The sequence below is a fragment of the Lemur catta genome, chromosome 8 (assembly GCF_020740605.2).
Source record: "Lemur catta isolate mLemCat1 chromosome 8, mLemCat1.pri, whole genome shotgun sequence".
In the NCBI taxonomy this organism is placed as follows: Eukaryota; Metazoa; Chordata; class Mammalia; order Primates; family Lemuridae; genus Lemur; species Lemur catta.
The window spans coordinates 54,771,658-54,792,267 of record NC_059135.1 but is presented as its reverse complement, the minus strand read 5'-3'; positions in this window follow the sequence as shown (position 1 = coordinate 54,792,267).

Genomic DNA, 20,610 nt, shown 5'->3' with positions numbered 1-20,610 from the left:
TTTGTGAAAATTCATCAAACTGTAGATTTACAATAAAAAGAAAAACATTTTTAGAAAAGTTAACCTGACATTTTGATTCTGAATGTTTACACCCACCCACCGCACCCCCGTCACATATACACTCTCTCACTCTCTCTCAAGGGAAAATAAATTTGTTATAGTTGCTTAATGAGAAAATGAAAACTATTAAAAAAAGAAAAATGTTGTCAATAGAGGGGAAATGAATGGTGGTTTCTCATGGAAAGGGGAGACAAAAACAATGCCTTGAAAACAATAAACATACAATGAAATTCCTAAAACTGCCACTATGAGAGTTCTCAAGTAAACATTTATCTATTAAACTGTTGTTCGCTTTGGGCACTTAGTAATGAAAGTCATTTGGGGATGGCTTATAACCTACATAGCCACCAGTTTTGGAAACAATTATGAACTGATAAACATTTGTTTCAGGAAATACTTGTTGAGCACCTACCATGGGTAAGGCAGTTTGCCAGGTGCTGTGGGAGTGCAGAAGTGAGTCAGATATGGGGCTTAGAGGTGATGAGGAAAGAATAGTCAGGCAAATGACTACCATCCAAAGTAGAAAACCATCCATGCCAGAAGCGAAGTATAGATAAATGGATGGAAAATTTTAAAGGCAGGGGAGGTCATATTTGAGGCTTCCTAGACAGGGAACAATTTCAGCTGGGACTTGAAACACATCAGTGTTTTAAATTAATATTTCCTTTTCAAGAGTCAACTCTTTTCAATTTACCCATCAGAGTCGGAATCCATTCCATACGGCAACTTAAGACTCTATTTTTTATTATATCTTAAGTTTCATATAGACTTGAGCTCCTAGTTCCATCTTTGGTTTTTTTTTTTTTTTCCTCTTTTGTTTTCCCACTTATTTAGAGGCCTCAACACACTTTCAAATCCCTCCTAGAACTGTATCTTTTAATTTCCCATAGGCTTCTCCTTGGTCTTTAGACCAAAAATCGGGTGGGTTGGGAGAAGGCAGGGATACTCACACCAAAAAATTTTTCTCAGTGAAACTAGGTCACCTACTACTTAAAATATAGGGGGGAAAAAAACCTTCTAATTAAGTCAAATAAAGCATTAATTTTATTGATAACCAAGTAAAAAGCATATCAGGAACATTCTCCCATGGATTTGACATAATTCCATGAATCATAAAATGATGAATCACTGAATCATAAAAAGAACTCATGATTTGGAAGATAGGGGTTGGAAAGAGTTTGTGGACATGTCTAAAACAGGCTTTAGCTATAGATATAAGTTGATACAAACATTAATAACAGGAGATGAATTGATGCTAAGTCTAAAATGCTAATAGACCTATTAATATTATAACAATATAGTTATGTTGAGATTTTATCTATAATGGTGGGATTTCTTTTGGAAAAAATTAGTAATATGGATCAAGAGTTCTCTAAAAAATTTATTCTTTTGACCTTACTAATTTTAGTCAGGGAATCTATCCAAAGGAAATGACCTTAAATTGGAAAAAAAAAAATGTACTTTTTCTCTTTTTACATAAAGATAATTCTATTCAACATTATTTATGGTAACAAAAAAATTGAAAATAACTTAAATGTACAATAATAATATGGCAATAAATTATGGCTCCTCTATCTCATAGAATATGATATGATCATTAAAATGTTTATGAAGATTTTATAATTACCAAAAGCAACTAGTTTGCTTATAAGAGCATTTCAGTGAATAAAGCAGCAGGTAAAAATTATATATAATATAAAATGTGTATGATGAAAAGGTTGAAAGGAAATATACAAAATATTAAGAGTGGTTGTCTTGGTATGGTAAAATGATAGCAGATTTTTGTTGCTGGCCTTTGTACTTTTCAGTATATTCCAAATGTTTTATAGGAATAGCAATTACTTTATGGAAAGAAAAATTGTATATTTTTAAATGACTGAGTTTACTATCCCAGATTAAATTAATAAAGACCAACAAAAAGGAGGATTAATAGAGGCTGGGGGAAGAAAAAAGTGTTTGGTTCCTCCTCTTCCACAGAGAGTCAAAAGTTATTGTTTGGCTTTTTATTGGTACAATTAAAAGTAGATTTTAAAAGTATTTATGGAGATCTGTCAGGAACCCACTAGCAGAATCAGAAGAATGTCCGGCTGAGGCTGGAAGATTGCTTGAGGCCAGGAGTTCAAGACCAGCCTGAGCAAGAGGAAGACCCCCATCTCTACAAAAAAATAGAAAAATTAGCTGGGTGTGGTGGCGCATGCCTATAGTCCCAGCTACTGAGGAGGCTGAAGCAGGAGAATCACTTGAGCCCAGGAGTTGGAGGCTCCAGTGAGCTATGATGATGCCACTGCACTCTAGCCTGGATGACAGAATGACACTCTGTCTCAAAACAAACAAAGAAAAAAACTGAAAAGAAAAGCATACATACATGAAAAGAAGGGCACGAAAACATGGCAGTAATGAGATTAAGCATAAGTTTAGTTATTAAATTTAGATTCCTTATTAATAGAAAAAGGCTCTCATATTGTATAAAAAATTAAAATCCAATACTTATTGCTTATAAAAATACATCTAAATAAAACACAAAAAGACTACAAAGAAAAGGTAAAAATGTAGTAAGCAAGCTTGCAATAAATTAGAAATAGCATTATTAAATTAAAATAGAATTCAAAGCAAAAAAATCTTAAAGGTTATTTTGATTTAATATGTATTAAATACATTAGATGCACAAAAGAGATAAATAGCAATAGATGCAAACAATTCACAAAATTGAAAATAGATTTAGTTAATTATGGGAGTGTAGTAGAACTATTACCTCACTGTATCAATTTTCCTTGCCTTCCTGGGCACATGGGAAAACTATACTTTCCGGTCCCCTTTCAGTGAGATGGAGAAATGTTACTAGGCATAGACAATGGAACTTGAGCAGAAGTCTGGTGTGTCCCTTCTACTAGACCAAGGACTTAAGAGTTGGCATGCCATCATCACACTCTTTCCTCTCCTTTAGTGGGGAATATAGAGACCATGTACTGACAAGAAGTCACAAGATGAAAGTGGCCTGGATCTCTCAGTCCCTGCAGGGAGAACAGCTGCCCTATAGGTCGGCCGACTGGCACTTGACTTTGTACATAGAGAAATAAACCTATGTTGTTTTAAACCTCTGAAATTTGGAGCTTTATTTGCTATTGCAGCATAGCCTATCCTGTCTTGATTAATGCAATGGAGAAATATCAAACTTCCCAAATACTCAAGACATTCAAATTAAACAATGAAGAACCACTTTCCATCTATTAAACTAGAAAAAAAAAACTTAACATATTATTACCCATTCTTCTGGATAGACATGAAGAAAAAAAAGAAAAAATATAAAAATTAATAAAACAATATTATTACCCAGTGCAGAGGAGGAAAAAATAATCTTTCCAATAAATGAGACTGAATCAAATGGATACCCACATGAAAAAATACATACCTTGACCTCTACCTCACACCAAACACAAAAATATATTCCAGATGTATTGTAACTCTAAATATGAAAATAAAAAATAAAACTTTTAAAATAAAATATAGGAAAATATTTTCATGACCTTGAGTTAGGCAAAGGTTTCTTAAACAGGATATAAAATGTGCTAACCATAAGGGACAAATTTTATAGATTGAACTATGTTAAGATAAAGAGCCTCTGATCATCAAAAGACTCACTTTAAGACAGTGAAGGCAAACACAAAGTGGGAAAAGATATTTGCAATACATATATTTGACAAAGGACTTGTATTCAGAATATGTAAAAAATAAAACAAAACCTTTAAGGAAAATACAGACAATATAGTAGAAAAGTAGACAAAAAACTTGAACAGTTGCTTCACAAAAGAGAATAACCAAATATCAAAAAACACATGAAAAGATGCTAAAATGCTAAACATCTTTAGTTAACAAGAAAATGCAAATTAAAGCTAAATGAGATACCACTCAACAGAAAAGATAAAATGAAAAAGACAAAATGTCAGTAGGCATGTGGAACATTGGGAACTCCCATACACCGATGGGAATGAAGATACCTTTGGAAAACTGATGGCAGTAACCATTAAAACTAAAATACACATATCTGTGACCCATCAATCCCATTCCTAGGCATATATGCAACAGAAATGCATAGATATATTCATCAAAAGAACATGTACAAGAATGTTAGTAAAGCAGCACTGTTCATACTATCCCCAAACTAGAAACTACCCAAATGCCCACAGGTAAATAATTGTGGAACATTCACAAAATAGAGTGCTATACAGAAATGAGAATTAATGAATAATAACTACACACAATGACATGGATGAATTGTACAAACATAATGCTTAGCAAAAGAAGATAGACATAAAGGATTACACACTACATGATTCCATTTATGTAAACTTCAAAAGTAGGCAAAACCATTATATAGTGTTGCAAATCAGGACAGGAGTTACCCCTGGGGGCAAAGGAGGAAGGCTTCTATGAGGCTGGTAATATTGTTTCTTGATTTAGGTTCAGGTTACATAGTGTGTTTACTTTGTGGAAATTCATCAAGCTATACACATAGATGTGTACATTCTGGTGCATGTACTTCAATAAAATATTTAACACATATAATAAAAATATATACATACTGCACATATATAATACCACACTATGGGAAGTATCTAGTTAAACAATGTATTCTCATACATTGTTGGTAAACTGGTATAACCATTTTGGAAAGTCATTTGGATATATATGTACAGTCTACATTAACTATATAACACACATATATTCTCATTTTTGAGACTCTATACTAACAAAAAATCCAAAATATGGGGGTGAAACTATGAAGAAAAATGTATTGCCACAGAACTATAGTCAAGTATAACTATAGCATATCCTCTCAGTATGCTTTATCCAGCCAGTTTTGACCACTTTGAAAATCTGGTGCAACATGACAAAAGCTTTTGGTATAAGGTAATATGAAAAAGGAAAAAGAAAACTGTATGTACATATTATAACTAAGGAAATATATTAGAATAAAATGACTAGAAAGGAAAACACGCAAATGATCTGTACACAACTTTCTTGCCCAATCTCACTCACTGTTATGACTCCAAGAATCACATAGGTAATGATGACTCTTAAATCCGTATCTTCAGTCCACAACTCTCTCCTGAGCTCTGGGATATTCAAAATGGTCACTGTGTGTCTCCCCTTGGATGTCCCATAGCTTTCTCAAATTTCTTCCTCCTGAATTCATTATCTTGGGTAGAAGGAACAGGGCCAGGAATAAGAACAAAGTTAAGGACTCAGTTATCCAAACCAGAGATCTGGGAGTCATTCTTGTTTCTCCCACTCCCTGTTTCCCCCATACCCCCATCCCTTCCCTGTCCCTAAATCCACACTGTCTCCTAAAGAGCCCTTTGAAGCATCTCCTCCCATCCATCCATCCATTCATCCATCCATCCATCCATCCTTCTTCCATTGCCTTAGTTTAAGCTGTTATTATTTCCCTCCTAGATTATTGCAAAAGCTCTCTGACTAGTCTTTCTGCTTTCAATTTCAGCACCTTTCAGTTCAGCTGCCATGGTTATATTTGTAATATCAAATCTGAGCATGCTTTTCCACTTTAAAATTCTTCTGTGGCTACTCATAAAATGACTGGATAAAGTGCAAATTTAGCACTACATGATTCTTCTCTATCTTTTTTATTTTGTTATCACCTGCCTGTCTTTCCAGTTTTACATCTGGTTACTCCCTCATGGGAATACCACACTCCAGCCACACCAAAGTTAATACAGCAGCCAAACAGGCTACACACTGTGTTTCATTTCCCTTGCCTTCTTCCAGCTTGGAATTTCCTGTCTTCCCTACCTTTTCTTCCTTCCTCCACCTTTGCCTGACCTTATCTGTCTGACCCATCATCTAAGACTCAGCTCAAGCCTTTCTTTGGCTGGGGAACCTTCAGAGATCACACTTTTATGTGACTGTAATCATAGGGTACACCAATTTTCCATCTTGTTTTTATCACTAACATTAAAACATGAGCAATTTTCCAGTTTGCTAAGGTGCTCTTCATAATCATCAGTAACATGCAATATCGAGCTATCTTCTTGCTCCCATAGTGCACTGCATATAACCTTTATTACAACCCTTACCACCTTGTTTTATGATCATTTTTTAGGTGTCCACCTTCCCCCCACAACCCTGAGTTCCTTGAGGGCAGAAACTTTTGTCATATTCATTGATGTTCCCGGCACAGAGCCTTGCAGCATAGTAAAAATTCACGAAATGAAAGTGAATCAATGACCAAATAATGGTGGTGTGTTAGCACAATAAAATTACGGGTAATATTTTTTTTCCTTTACTCAATTGCCCAAATTTTCTATCACTACTTCTTTAGATTTATTATCTTTAAAAAAGAAGATTTTGAATATAATTTTTAGTACTATTATTTTACTTTTAGCATTTTAAATTATTTTTGTTTTATAAAATGCCTGACAATTCCCAATTTTGCTTAAGTACAGTCAGCCCTCCATATTCCATGAGTTCTATATGCACGGTTTCAACCAACCTTGGATCAAATATATTTGAAAAAAGAAAATAGATGGTTGCATCTATACTAAACATGTATAGACTTTTTTCTTGATGTTATTCCCAAAACAATACAACATATTTACATTTATTACATGTATTTTACATACCATTTACATTGTAGTGGGCATTAGAAGTAATCTAGAGATAATTTAAAATATGTGGGAGGATTTATGTGGGTTATATGCAAACACTACATCATTTTATATAAGGGATTTGAGCATCTGTGGATTTTGGTATCTGCAGTGGGGGTAGAGGGTGCTGAAACCAATCCCCCACGATACCAAGGGATGACTATATGTACATAATGAAGAAAGACTAGAGGAGCATTTATGTCCCATTCAATTTGTAACACACTTTATTGTCCTAATTAATAGTTAATTCTCAGCCCTTGTCTTACTAGCCCTCGGAGCTGTATTTGATTCAGCTGATCACTCCCTCCTCCTTAAACCTCTGTCTTTATTTGACCTCTGAGACACTGTCCTGGTTTTCCCCCAACCTTGATGTCTGTTTTTGGTCAGTCCTGTTGCCAGACCTGTCTCTTCCTCTTCTGAGTCACAAATATCGGAGCCCGTCAAGGCGGAGTCCTTGATTCCCTTCTCTTCTCTTCCTACGATGAGCTGCCTCACTCCTGAAGGCCCCGGTTCTCAACCTTAGCTGAACATTAGACTCACCTGAGAAGCTTTTAAAATAAAATACCAAGTCCAGGTCCCTTTTGTATCAGAATCTCGGGGGCGGAGTCAGAATATGGTAGGTTTTAAAGAACCTCAAGTAATGATAATGTGGGCCAGTGTTGAGGCTCACACTGGGTCGGTTTATTTTATTTTATTTTATTTTATTTCATTTTATTTTTTTGAGACAGAGTCTCACTCTGTTGCCTAGGCTAGAATGCCATGGGGTCAGCCTAGCTCACAGCAACCTCAAACTCCTGGGCTAAGGCAATCTTCCTGCCTTAGCCTCCTGAGTAGCTGGGACTACAGGCTCTCACCACTACACCCGGTTAATTTTTTTTATTTCTATTTTTAGTTGCCCAGCTAATTTTTTCTATTTTTAGTATTGACAGGGGCGGTGGGGGGTGGGGGGGGTGTCTCCCTCTTGGTCAGGCTGGTCTCAAACTCCTGACCTAAATAAAGCAATTCTCCCACCTTGGCCTCCCAGAGTGCTAGGATTACAGGTGTGAGCCATCACTCCTGGCCCTGGGTGGGTTTAAATACCATCTCCATGCACCTTAGTTCAAAATATACATCTCCAGCCCTGACCACTCTTTGAGCTCCAACCTCAAATATCCACCTGCTTCTCAACAGTGTCTCTTGGGCTGTCTAATAACTAATATATCCAAAACTGAACTCTTGAATTTTGCCCTCAAACCTGCTCTTTCCCCAGTCTTCCCATCTCTGTAAATGGTCCCATCATTTAGTAGTTACTAAAACCAAAACCCTAAGTCTTTGATTCCACACTTCCCTCACTTCCCACATCCATATAATTAAGTTCTGATCTGTGGTACATTAAAAGTATATTCCAAATTTTAACGTTTTCTCTCCTCCATGGCTATTGCTATAGTCTAGGCTACCATTGTCTCCTACTGAGCTAACACAGTAACCTCACAATTGGTCTGCCTGCTGCTCCTGCATTCCTGCCCTCCATTTCCCACACAGTAGCCAGAGATCTTCAACAAATATACATTTGATTGCATCATTCTGTTGCTTAAAACCCTTCAGTAACTTTCTTCATACTTGAAAGGAAATTCAATTTCAAGGTCCACAACAACCTGGCCTCTGTCTAGATCTTCACCTCCCTCCCCTCTCACCCCTCTCTACCCTGCTAACTCTACTTCGCCACTTTGGCCTTCTTGAAGCTGTTCCTCAAACAGCCAGCATGGTCCTACCTCAGGGCCTTTGCACTTACTGTTCCCCCTGCCTGGAAAGCTCTTCCACCAGACCTTAGCACTTCATTAGGGTCTGTACACAAATGCCCCCTCCACAGAGAAGCCTCCCTTAACTGCTCTATCTAGACTACAGTTTTCCCTCTACTTACCTTTATTTTTCTTTAGAATTCATCATCATTACATGAAATTATGTCTCTGTATTCTTTCTTTCTTAATGTTCTGTATTTTTCATACTACAATGCAAGCTCCATTATGGCAGATTTTTATCTGTTCACACTTGGTTTCCAAGAACCGAAAGCAATACCTATTTTTTACCTATTAATATATCTGGAGCCAGGTGTGGTGGCTCATGCCTGTAATCTCAACACTTTGGGAGGCTGAGGCAGAAGGATTGCTTGAGGCCAGGAGTTAGAGACCAGCCTGGGCAACATAGCAACCCTATCTCTATAAAAAATTTAAACACTAGCTGGGTGTGGTGGCTCGTACCTGTGGTCCCAGCTACTCAGGAGGGTGAGGCAGGAGGATTGCTTGAGCCCAGGAATTCAAAGTTGCAGTGAGCTGTGATGATGCCATTTCACTCCAGCGTGAGTGACACAGCAATACCCTGTGGCAAAAACAAAAACAAAAACAAAAACAAAAAACCAAACAAACGAAAAAACTAGCTAGCAATCAAAGATAAACTTTACCATTTTGTCCAGAACCTGTCTCTTCTTAACTAAGTGATGCAAGTACAGCATTTTTAGGCACTAGGTCATTGCCAAATAAAGCCCCAAAAGGATATGGGAACATTTAGCAAAGTTATAGTACATTTTTCAAAGAAAAATATTTTTATATGAATAGCACCAATGTTTTATTAGCTAGTATTTTTGAATGCTTACCATATGCTAGGCTCCATGTAGAATGTTTACATGCATTATCTAATTTGATCCTAACAATAAACTCTATGAGACAATTATCATTCAGAAAACTGAGACTTAGAGGGGTTAGGGAACTTATCTAAGATCATGCAGATATTAAGGGAACAAACCAGAGTTCGAATCCAGGTCTGCTTGAGGCCAAAGTCCATGATCTCAACTGCTCTGCAGATGCCTTTTATTAATTTCAGTTTCCAAAGACATGCTTCTTGATTTCTGGATGTAATGTCGTGGAGCTTTTAATTACAGACAGGAGCTGGAGGGAAGTATGATCTTTGGTTTCTCACCCTCTCTTCCTGACCATTTTTCCTCTTCACTGACTCAGTATAAGACAAACAGGCTTGGATGAAGACATACCTCATGACAACAGTACTAGCCTAGGCTAGAGAGCAGACAGAAACAGTGGAAAGGTAACTTCCAACCTGGTAACCAAAGTAACCAAGATATATCAAGCAAAACATTAGCTGAAATGAATTGAGAATCAGTTAGCTTTATAAGGAAAACTATGGAGAAGCTTAAGATCTTACTTGTCTAAATAGAGGCAAAGTTGTTGTAATATATATTGCTTTCATTCTTTTTGTTAAACGGTTATAGACTTACTAAACTCAAGAAATATAAATGTGAGTTTACGCATTGTACCATTTTCCTGGTTTGGGTTATCAATTTAACTTAACATTATCAAAACAGTCTTAATTTTCAAGTATTATCGTAGCCTTTTACACTGATGACTATTAAGTTGTTTTTTTGTTTGTTTGTTTTTGTTTTTGTTTTTGAGACAGAGTCTCACTTTGTTGCCTGGGCTAGAGTGAGTGCCTTGGCGTCAGCCTAGCTCACAGCAACCTCAAACTCCCGGGCTCAAGCAATCCTACTGCCTCAGCCTCCCGAGTAGCTGGGACTACAGGAATGCGCCACCGTGCCCGGCTAATTTTTTCTATACAGATTTTTAGCTGTCCAAATCATTTCTTTCTATTTTTTTTGGTAGAGACAGGGTCTCATTCTTGCTCAGGCTGGTCTCGAACTCCTGACCTCAAGCAATCCACCCGCCTCGGCCTCCCAGAGGGCTAGGATTACAGGCATGAGCCACCTCGCCTGGCCTATATATACTTTTTACGGCATTGGACAATTCAGTGCATTCTCAGTGCTGTAATTTTGAATGACTCTTTCCAGGGTTCTGAGGTAGCTTGCACCTGCTCTAGTTACAGCATTTATAGCCTCATCTAATGATGAGTTTGAAGATTGTTCTAATATTTACTGTTATACCACAATGGGTCTTATATTCCATATAAGATATGGGATAGCAATTACCAACTGTATAGAAAAATTGGCAATGCTACTATGACGACAAGTACAGTTGGAGTGGTACAACCAATTTATCCATTTCCTTAAAAACCTTCATAGTTGTAATGAGTCATTCTTGTCTCTTATTCTAAATTACAGGGCACCATTTCATTCCCAAACCAAATGAATATACATGATATTTTTTCTTTCTCATTCTCATTTCAAAGACCTAATTTTTCATAATCTAGCAGTTAAGAGAATCAGACAGACATGAGTTGGCAACTTAGCTAAGAAAAAAAAGGGTTTGAGAAGGTGTGGATTGTCCCACTGCTCCCATGTGTCCTCTAGACATATTTCAGAGGCTTTGAAACATGGGTAGGTTCTTTAATGCTGTGAGTCTGACATTTAAGAAGCTAGCTCCTTCTATTCCTTTTATGAAAAAGGAAGGAGGAAGAGAAGGAAGAGAAAAGGAAGAGGAAGTCGTTTTTGGTTTGACAATCAAGCAGACAGTATTTGCTCTATATAGCAATTTCATCATTCATAAATAAGGAATATTTAAAGGATCCATTAAGGAGCGGGAGAACACATTTGCCTTCCAGGTCCTAGTGTCTCAGTAAGTAGTGTTTTCATAGAAATTCAGATGCAGAGCTGATGGGAAGGAAAGCCTTAGCACATATTATCAGTTGTCTTATCCACATTGATATCTTTCTCCTTGAGTACAGATCATTGAAATTACAGATTAGCAACATGGGAGTGCTGCAAAGTAAGGAGACCAATCGTTTTCCCCTATGATTCCTGGAAACAGAGGAGGAACTGTCTGAACTGAGAAGATTGCAACATGTTTTAACGACTTCAAGTATTATGGCCTTTTACACTGATGACTATTAAATTTTATATGTACTTTTTATTGCATTGGATAATTCAGTGCATTTTCAGTGCTGTAATTTTGAATGACTCTTTCCAGGGTTCTGAAGTAGCCTGCACCTGCTCTGTCTGAAGCTTTGTACTGAAGCTACAAAGCTTCAGTAGCACAGGAGGTTTTCTGCATTGGCTTAAAAATGAGTAACTGTGGCTGGTCTGAAGGTAGTGAGTTATCTCACTTGATTGTTCACAGTCAGTTACAGATCGAACTCCTTGTTCTACTCTTTCCTCCCTTCTCACTACTGCACTTGACTAGTCCTAAAAAAAAATGAGTATTATTTAGACAATGATTTGAGACTAAATTTTCAGTCATGTAAATTCTGAAAATGAGTCACTTGACATGGTAGAAGGACCACATGGGCATAAAAACAATGGTAGGAGGAAGCATTTTTGACTTTAACACAGAGTTTAAAGTTGGAGAAGGTGACTCTCATGAGAAGTGAAACTGCAGGCCTAATGAAAATGTCAAAAAGTTCAGAGATTTAGGGCTTTCAAATATGATTAACTCTGATAATGATGTTTGACGAGTCAAATTTAGAACAGATTCATTTAGTGAGAAGACTTAAGCACAAGGAAGTTTCTGTTTGGATTATGAGCAAAAACAACAAAGGTTTGCCATTTTTCCTCTTTCAACAGGAGCAGAAGAATTAATGTCTCACTAAGGGAAATAGTAGCTGAAACAAAATATGGTGTCTCAATTATGACCTTGAAACAAAACTTCAAAGTTGGAGGTAGTAAAACTCTAACCAACTCTATCACCAAGACCCCAAAATGTCAGACTCACAAGTAAAGGCAGTGATGATTTGTTTCTTGACTTCAATTGGTATAAATCACTCCATGTGATTAATCAGTGAGGTGTAAATATAAAGACTGAAGCAGCTGGAAAGTCCAAAGTAAAAATCTGAGCCACCGCTTGAACCCAAATGCTCTAATGTCTTTGTACTTCTCCAGAGGTGCCCTTACACTATGTTAGCACCATCAAGGTTCTGGGGCCTCAACTTTCTCCAGCCCCTCCTACTCTGTCAACTGCCTCTTTCCTTATCCAGCTAGACCCAATGATCCATCCCATCAACCCCACTCTCGCCCAGGCAATTAACTTCCTTACTCCTTTGAACCTACTCTGGATCTATCCAAACATTGGCTTCTCATTCTTATACCTGACCATCCAGAGAAAAATTCCTACCAGACTGTCAAAAGTGAATATCTCTGGGAGCAGGGCCATCTGGAAGTCACACTCTCTGTATTAACACATGTAGAAGGAATGATGGAATTAGAAAATCACTTTTTGGCAATTAGCTTAATAAAAATTCAGAAGCATTAGGATGCTAATCCAGTGGGTGAAAGTAGAATAAGGAACAGAATTTTACACAGTCTCAAAGTACTTCCCCCAAATACTTATTACTCACAAAAAGGTAGAAGAGTAATTTTTCAGTCAACAAACCTGGCAGATACCATCTTAATCAACTGATCAAATTAATACCACCACAAATGAGACATATTGACCTCGGGGGCTACTCATTGGGACTTAGTAAGAACTCAGCTTCACTTCTGTCATGTTTCAGAATGATCTGGGTCTAATCAAAGATAAATTCCAGATAAGCCTAACTTGAGAGACATTCTGCAAAATTATTGGCCTGTAATCTAAAAAATGGCAAGGTCATGGAAGTAAAAAAAAAAAGAGTGAAGAACTGTTTCAGGGTGAAGGAGACTAGAGAGACATAACAACTTGAGTACAACACATAAACCTGGAATGGATCCTTCTGCTACAAAGAATATTATTGGGAAAACTGACAAAACTTAAATAGCATCTCTGGACAAAGAGCATAAGAAAGTTCTTGCAACTTTTCTCTAAGCTTGAAATTGTTTCAAATAAGTTGTTTCAAAATAAAAAAGTTTTAAAACTTGTTCTTCTATATTAAAAATCATGACACATTGGATACACAGAAAAGAATAAGTATAATATATATGTATGTCAATGACATTGAAAAATAAAAATGAACATCTATGAATTTACCACTCAGTTTGAGAAATAGAATATTTATCAATAATGTTAAAGCTCCCAGTATTTTTCTCACTACCCCACATCATTCTGAATATATTTCAGGACATATATAAAGAACCATTGTCCTGAACATATTTTATCATTCTCTTGCTTTTCTTCAAAGATTTACCACATATGTAGAAATTCCTAAATAATATTCCCTGATAACTATTTATCTTTTCCCCTCTCTATGTTTGTTAGTTAATTTTATTTCTTCTCTAAATCATCTGTTTTATCCTTTGCCCATTTTTCTATCTGGTTGTTTTTTTTTCCTTATTGATTTGTAGATACTCTTTATATATTATGAATATTACCTGTATCTATTATATATGTTGCAAATATTTTCTCCTCATCTGATGCTTGTCTGTTAACTTTTTAGCTTTTTGTGTTATCTTTCATTTTACAGATGTTTTAAATAATTTATATATTGGGTTAACTCTGTCAATAGTTTTATTTATGATCACTGAGTTTCTTGTCCTATTCAGGAAGGTCTTCCTTATTTAAAGATATCCTCCTACATTTTTTTCTCATACTTTGGAAGTTTCATTAGTTTTTATGTTTATATCTTTAATCCATCACTAGTTTATTCTTTGTTTATTATGTGAGGTAGGGATCTAAATTGACATTTTTTTTTTCACCTGTAGTAGTCAGAATAATGGCTCCACAGAGATGTCCATGCCCTAAACCCCAGACCTGTGGATATGTTACCTTACATGGCATAAGGGGTTTTCCAGATGTGGTTAAGGTTATAGAATTTGAGATGAAGAGATTATCATGGGGCCCAATCTCATTACATAAATCCTTAAAAGTGTAGCTGTGGTCAGAGGGAGATGTAACTATGGAAGAATGGTTAGAGAAATGCAATGTTGCAGCTTTGGAAATGGAAGACGGAACTAAGATTCAAGGAATGAGGTTGGCTTCTAGAAGGTGGAAAAGGCAATGAAATAGATTATCACCTAGAGAATCCAAAAAGGAATGAAGCCCTGCTGTCACCTTGATTCTAGCCCAATGAGACCCATGTCAAATTTCTGACCTATAGAATGGTAAGATAATAAATTTATATTGTTTAAGCCACCAGGTTTTTGGTAATTTGCTAATTAGAAAACTAATATATCCTTCTAACCAATATCTTTTTATTGAATAGTCTATAGCCTACTAAACTAAAATGCCTTCTTTACTGTGTATATAATTCCCATACACATGCTGGTTTCTGAACTCTATCCTGGTCCATTCATCAGAATGGATCTCTTTTCCTGATCAATAACTATGTTTTAATTACTGTTACTTTATAATGGTTGTTTTAAAGTTTTGAATCCTTCCTCTTCCTTTCCATTTAATCCTCATTCCTACCTCTTTATCTAAGATCTCATCATCTCTCCCATCTTCCCTGGCATCTTGACGGCTGTCTCTGGTTTCATCCTCCCCAGTTCATTTTCCACTCTGTTGCTAGAAATGCAAGTATCATCAGATTCTACTCTTTAAATCTTTCATGGCTATCCTTCTTCTTCAATACAAAGTCAAAATTCTTTGGCATGGCACATAAAAGGAGTATGACAAATGACGCTACCTATCTCACCAGTGTCATCTCCTGCATCGCCCTAACAGATGCCATTTGCTTCAAACACTACAGAACTTGAAGCTCACAGAGTGCACCACACGTCAATCCTTTATATCTTTGGATATGTTGCTGATTCTGCCTAGAATATCTTTACATTCCTCCTCCAAGCCAATTAGCACTATATATTCAAAACTCAGAATAAAGCATTAACTTCCTTCTGCAAACTTTCCACAATCCTTGCTTTAGATTGACCTAGTGCCCTTCCTTTGTACTCCCATAGCAGCACAAATATACCTCTTCTAACTTTCACTTACACATATTTACTGCAATTATTGGTTTACTTGCCTATCTCCCTTACTATACAGTTAAATCCTTAAAGGCAGGGATTGTTTTTCATTTCTATATCTGCTGTACCTAACAGAGTGCTAACAACCTTATGATATTAATAATAAGAATACAAAAAATAATGAACAAAGTGGTAAATCTTGTTAAAACCTGGACTAAATGTTTTTCGTAATTCAATAACTACTCAGTGTCAGCTCATAATTTTGTGTTCTGTGAAACTGTTTTTAACTAAAAATAATGTTGTCCAGCTTGTTCACTCATCTTATTCACAAGGCTTGGCTACAAGTGACTTTGAGATGTTTCCAAAGGAAAAAAGTTTCCTCCGTTGAACAAATTCAAAAGAATATGACTCAGGTTCTAAAAGTAAATCTAGAAGAGAAGTTCTAAAATATTTTGAGTGGGAATGGCGTTGTTGGATTATTTGATAGGAATAATCCCCATTTAAATGCCTGTGGGAAACACCAGATTCAGTGAGTTCCTTTTTCCCCTGTGTTCCCATAGCACTGAACACAAACATCTAGCCTAGCACATATTATGGCACATGGAAGTGATGTATTTAAGTATTTTTCCCCATTACCAGTGGTTTTCAACAAGGGGGATGATACAGCCCCCCTCCCTTGTAGGGATGATTGGGGAAATTTTTGATTGTCATAATGATGGGGGTTGAGGTGCCTCTGTCATTTAGTGTCTAGGAGTCAGAGATGCTAAATATCCTACAATCTGCATGGCAGTCCTGTACAACAAAGAATTATCCTACCCACAATGCCCACAGTGACGCCATTAAGAAGTGGACTTTATTTATCATCAATTTCCCATTGCCTAGGAGAACCCCACACTAAAAGTCACTCTAAACTGAAACTGCAATGGAATGTGGGCAGGAACTCCTCATCATAGTAGGTAGGTTATGTGGGCTTAAGTAATCAATTACTTTGTAATCACTTTTTGTAGTATTATTCTCTTACATAATTGATGAAAGATGAATGATAACAGAATGAAGTTGTCAAATCCAGGTATTTCTTTTTCTTTTTTTGGTTGGTCCAGGTAAAGTTAATTCTAATGGAAATAGCAAAGTTCACCTTTCAGTACTTTCTTTCATCAATCTACCCATCTCTAGGAGTCTCCTTCATATTTTGGCATCTGCCCCCTGGAACCTCCCCAATTTGGCATCATCCTAGGAAATAGACATCCTGGGCTGGAACATGTACACCCAATGTGCCCTTCCTTCGGGGTCCAAGGTCTTAATTGTTTGACCTGATAATCCAAGTGGCTCCCATATAATATTTCTAGACTATCTCCTGTTTTAACATTCTATGATTCAATACCATGGAAAATCTACAATATTTTCACAAGTCCTTCCTAAACTTACTCCTGCCTGTAAGCTATTAATGAGCATTTACAGTCTTTAAGGGAGCAGTGTCAGTGCCGTGAATTGACATCTAAGGGAATTTTAAGAAGGGGCCACAGGACCATTCCAGTCAAGTAGAAGATATTTTCCTGAACTTCTGGCTCTTTAGTTCCTCTAATCATGATTTTTAGGAAACCATTCTCTAGATCCATTCCTAGTTTTAAAACACCATTGTTTATTGTCTGTCTGCTTCTACTAAAATGTCAGCTTCAGGAGAGCAAGAATCTTGTCACCTTTATTTGTACTATATCTCCATTGCCTAGAACTCTGTTATATACATTCATTAAATATTTGTTGAATGAGTAAATGAATAAGGAACTTACTATAAGTAAAGATTTAATTATTTGCTAATGAAAGAACAGAGTGATACACTCTGTAGAAAAATTCGACAACAAAAGGAAACCTTATGTTGAGGGAAGGGAGATTGTATGACATACTGTGAACTCTGGACTGAACTGCCAAGTCATGGGAGGGGTGAGAAGTGGGAACCCATATGCACAACATGAAATATAAAACGAGATGTCACTAAATAATAATACTAAATAATAAGGAATGCATAAGCATGACTCAAAGTTCAGGTGAAACTCGTTCATCCCTTATGTCTGATCTAGGTAAAGAATATCTGGTAGGCTTTCAGCAAAAATATGATCAATTCTAAAGTATTACCCTGAAAATATCCCAAAATCTCTTAGCTTAAGCAATGATCCTTATACGCTTAAGATCTTATTTTATAGGATCCTAGTATGAGCATTAAGACCCAAGCAAAATATCACAGGAGTAATGTTTGGTACTTTATTCATGACATATGAAACGTCTCAACAAACTCATTTACATCATTTATGCTTAATGGGAACCAATAATTATTTCCATTTTACAAAAGGACAAGATAAATGTATATGAAATGTAGGTCAACCATAAAAATCATCTTAAATCAATATCATATCCTAAGTGAAAATTTCATGCAACCAGACTATAGAGAGGGAATTTAAATAACATTGATAAATCAACTCAAATATTGATGGTATCATTTTAAGACTTCAAATATTTCCTGATTTTAAAATGTTAATGAAAAGTATGGGAAAGACTTTTGAAAACAACATGCATTATTCATTGCATAAACCAACCAATTTTTTAAATGCTTAAAGTCCCATAAGGTGGCAAAAGAAATTCTGTTCCCTGGATCCTTAATTCAAAACCGCTATCATGGGAAGTGTTTCAATTTGTAATTGCATCTATTAGCAAATAACAGGAGACATGACAATTTTTTTTCCATGTACCGAGAAGCCTGAAGACAGGCAATGACATCATCCAGGAGCTTTCTATTTGTCTGTGCTTCCATCTTTGCATGTGATTTTTGCCCTCATGCTGTCATTTTGCGGTCACAAGAGGGCTGTGCCACCTCCATGATTATATGTGAGTTCCAAAGAGGAAGAAAATGAAAAGGGCAAAAGGCATGTGTGCCAGCTAAAACTTGGGAAGAGGTTTAATAGAAGCCTGTATTCAGTGAGGGAGAGATCCTGGCAATATGTTCACAGGGTCATATGTTTTTTGTCAAATTTGCACAATTAAGATAGTTTAACTGCCAATCAATTAATACCACTGTTCTTTTCCATTCTGACTTCTCCACCCTGACAACACAAGGCGAGTGTTTTTAGAGTGGCATGGGAATTTGGCAGATCAAGCTAAAGGGAAATTAAATTGAGGATACATTTCGTTTGAATTTAGTGGGATGTATTTAGGAAGGATATGGTCACTTTTGTGTATAGTTGAGTTAGTGCCAGCCATGAAGGTATAGGAATCATTTTCAGGAAAACTCCTTTTCCCATGGTGCTAACTCACCTGGAACCACAATGATGTGAAGGTTCAGGGCTCAACATAAAGCTCATTATCAAGCCACTGCACTAGGACATTGATGACAAACTGTTCAATGAGTGTCTTCAATTCAAAGAGGAGTTACAATCGATGCTGACCAGAAATTTGAAATCCTCTGAAATCTGATAAATGAAAGAAACCAGGTAAAAGTTTTCCAAAATTTGACAAGAATCCTAAAACTTTACATGACATTTCTAATAAATTGTGATACTGAAAGAAACTTTTCTAAACTATCAATGAAAAAAACCAAATTTCAAACCAACTTGCTAGAGGAAAGCAGGAATTATCTTTCTATTCTATGTAAATGTCCTTTCTAAATGTGATATCTTCATATAAAGAGGCAAACAAGCATGCAGCAAAAAATATTTCCTAAAATGTAGAGTTATGTCAGGCAGTTAATAAGATTTATGTTGTTTTTCTGGATTTTGTGATTTCTTGATAGTATTTGTCAGTTTTTTGTGGGTTTTTTGTTTGTTCGTTTTTTGAGACAGAGTCTCCCTCTGTTGCCTGGGCTAGAGTGCAGTGGAGTCATCATAGCTCACTGCAGCCCAGCTCCTGGGCTCAAACCATCCTCCTGCCTCAGTCTCCAAGTAGCTGGGACGACAGGCACTCACGCATTCGCCACCACGCCCAGCTAATTTTTCTCTTTTTAGTAGAGATCGGGTCTTGCTCTTGCTCAGGCTGGTTTCCAACTCCTGACCTCAAGCAATCCTCCCACCTCGACCTCCCAAAGTGCTAGGATTACAGGCATGAGCCACTGCACCCCGCCTATTTGTCAGTTTTTAAAATCTGATTTGTTGTGATTGCTCTCCTCATTTTAAATAGATAGTCACTTTTGCTCCTAATTTTATGTTCTTTTTCTCAAGTTCCTCCTACCTCCAAACTGGGTAACTTTCAAGCCCCACAAAACCAAGATCTGCCCTTATGCCTCAAAAACCTAGTGAAACCCTGTCGAGAAGCAATCACTCTGACCCTCCAGATTTGCCTCCACATTGTTGGGAGAAGAAGGTGTAAGGAGAGCACTGTTCTCTCCAGTCAGAATCAGAGCTGGCCCGAGATGTTTGCTTGTAGCATCCCTTTTCCTGAGCCACGTCCAGAATTCACGTAGCCTTCCTAAGTGAAGGGCATCCTCCCACATGTCACGTCAGCCAGGAGAGGGCCTCAGGAAGAAACAAAGGGGAACTGAGTTTTAAGCCCTCCTACTCTCACTGAAAACTAAATCCCCTGGTCCCACCGTAGCTTTTAGAACTTCACTTTGTCATTGACCCATATTAGCAGTATTTTTACCTGGACATAAGAAAGGGTTTACCTAGCAAGGCCAACACACTTTCCTAAGAGTGTCCTGTGAAACATCAGTCTCACAAATCTCTGATCCTTTGATATAATAAATTGGGAAAATGCTGCATACTAGAATCTTCTCTAAAGATTCCCAATGCATAGCAGCATCTTCAAGGCTTTGAGAAGTCCAGATGTCAGTTAACTTTGATTCAGCACTTTCCAATCTCATTTGACCATGGGATCCTTTTTACACCAGAATACATTTTGAGAATTTTTACCCTAAATAGGTATAATAAACATTTTATTATTTTTATAATAATTATTATTATGTTCATAATACAAGTGGTAAGCCCCCAAAGGGCATTTGGATTTTAAAGAGCTCTTGGTAACAAAAAAAAAAAATCTTTAACATTGTACTTTAATGTATTATGGCCCAAAGGTTAGAGATAGTTTAAGAGATGAGGCCATCTGTACATGCTTCAAATTTCAACGTTTTGATGACTATTGTTCTAGCTGTTCATAAGA